Source organism: Schistocerca nitens, chromosome 7 (assembly GCF_023898315.1).
Source record: "Schistocerca nitens isolate TAMUIC-IGC-003100 chromosome 7, iqSchNite1.1, whole genome shotgun sequence".
Taxonomy (NCBI): domain Eukaryota; kingdom Metazoa; phylum Arthropoda; class Insecta; order Orthoptera; family Acrididae; genus Schistocerca; species Schistocerca nitens.
Window position 1 is genome coordinate 396,764,218 of NC_064620.1, and position 2,353 is coordinate 396,766,570.

The window sequence follows — 2,353 nt, forward strand, 5'->3', positions numbered from 1 at the left end:
GCTAACAAAGACAGTCTTGTGTTCCATAGCTAACGCCGGGAAAGAATTCAGTAAATATTTAAAAACCCACTGTATCTAGAAAATATGTGCCAAGGCCGAAATACGTAAAAAAAATTAATTTAAATAATTTTCAAAGTCATAAATGTTATTAATCAGTTAGTTTGAATTTACCAGCATGAGAGGGTTGCTAAAGTTAACGTAATTTTAAATGTGCTTAATTCTGTCTAAATGAATTTTTATTACCACACGTAAAAAAGGGGTTCTACAACAAAGTTCGTACTGAAAGAGTAAGTAACAAATATATTTAAAACCATTTCTTCCCCATTTTCATCCATTCATTTTACATAATATATATATATATATATATATATATATATATATATATATATATATATATATCATCAAAAGTTGCAAGAGTTAAAGTCAAAACCACAAAAGTGAAGTTGAATGGGCTGTTGCTAAAGTATCCTTAGTTTATTAATAAATACAGTTTTGGAGTATTACAGTGCCAGATTGTGTAAATAATGTCTAGAATACCTGCTTCAAAGATGATAAAAAGGCAGATAAGTAAAGCTCACTTTCAAAAATACTGTAGTTTTTATTTCTATCATGAATGGTTCCTTTGTTGAAGTTAATTAAGCCCAGTGATGTATTTTATTGTTTAGCAAAGTAAATTATGAACTACTCCAAGTGAAGTGAATGATTAGCTTTTTGAATGAGTCTTTTCTACTGTAATAATCAGAGAGCGTTGAGTAGTGCAACTATTCTAGTTTATGGGTCCTCTTAATATTCTTCACTTATCAGGAAAAAATTAAACTACTATTGTTACCAAGGAAAACGGATATTTGTAGATGAGCTTAAACATTGTCATGTCTGTTAAGATAAAAGCTCCTCATGTCAAAATTTAGTTCTACACTTCATACAGTAACATTTTAGTATTTGATTAAGAAATGCTTTTGAGTGTAGCTGTCATTAGTATGAGATTGGTGCAAATCTACTCCCCATAAGTTACTGATGTGTGCGTTATTGGTAACTGCTGCTACAAACAGTTCAGAGTGCACTGTCTCAGTTTGTATCCTATTTGCATTTCAAAGGGAAATCTCAACGAAAATTACTTCAATAACAAATTATCAAATTATTAAAAATATATTTCCAAATTAATGTGCCTGATTAGGCTGGCGACCGTTAAGTTTTTTATTGATTTATGATCTTACTACTGTCTGAACAGAGTTTCACGTGTGGCTCTGAAGAACACCTGAAACAGAGAGACCATAGATGTTAAGGCCAATAGTGCTCAGAGCCATTTTCCAAAAATAGTGAAATTTAATAAACAAAAGTGGTAGACTCGTAGGGTAACCATGAGAGATTGTCATACAGAAAACAGGGTTGTTGTTGAGAATGAGATTTTCACTCTGCAGCGGAGTGTGCGCTGATATGAAACTTCCTAGCAGATTAAAACTGTGTGCCCGACCGAGACTCGAACTCGGGACCTTTGCCTTTCGCGGGCAAGTGCTCTACCAACTGAGCTACCGAAGCACGACTCACCCCCGGTACTCACAGCTTTACTTCTGCCACTATCTCGTCTCCTACCTTCCAAACTTTACAGAAGGTCTCCTGCGAAACTTGCAGAACTAGCACTCCGGAAAGAAAGGATATTGCGGAGACATGGCTTAGCCGTAGCCTGGGGGATGTTTCCAGAATGAGTTTTTCACTCTGCAGCGGAGTGTGCGCTGATATGAAACTTCCTGGCAGATTAAAACTGTGTGCCCGACCGAGACTCGAACTCGGGACCTTTGCCTTCCCCGCGCAAGTGCTCTACCAACTTAGCTACCGAAGCACGACTCACGCCCAGTACTCACAGCTTTACTTCTGCCAGTATCTCGTCCCCTACCTTTGGAAGACAGGAGACGAGATACTGGCAGAAGTAAAGCTGTGAGTACCGGGCGTGAGTCGTGCTTCGGTGGCTCAGTTGGTAGAGCATTTGCCCGCGAAAGGCAAAGGTCCCGAGTTCGAGTCTCGGTCGGGCACACAGTTTTAATCTGCCAGGAAGTTTCAGGGTTGTTGTTGTTATTGTTGTTGTGGTCTTCAGTCCTGAGACTGGTTTGATGCAGCTCTCCATGCTACTCTATCCTGTGCAAGCCTCTTCATCTCCCAGTACCTACTGCAACCTACATCCTTCTGAATCTGCTTAGAGTATTCATCTCTTGGTCTCCCTCTACGATTTTTACCCTCCACGCTGCCCTCCAATACTAAATTGGTGATCCCTTGGTGCCTCAGAACATGTCCTACCAACCGATCCGTTCTTCTAGTCAAGTTGTGCCACAAACTCCTCTTCTCCCCAATTCTGTTCAAT

At 39.0% G+C, this 2,353-nt stretch overlaps 1 non-coding gene across 1 annotated transcript; it reads left to right on the plus strand.

Annotated features, from left to right (window-relative positions):
- The first annotated feature begins 1,953 nt into the window (after positions 1-1,953).
- On the plus strand, positions 1,954-2,028 carry Trnas-cga (transfer RNA serine (anticodon CGA)). The gene has a single exon. It is a non-coding gene; the product is annotated as a tRNA-Ser (tRNA).
- Positions 2,029-2,353: the final 325 nt, after the last annotated feature.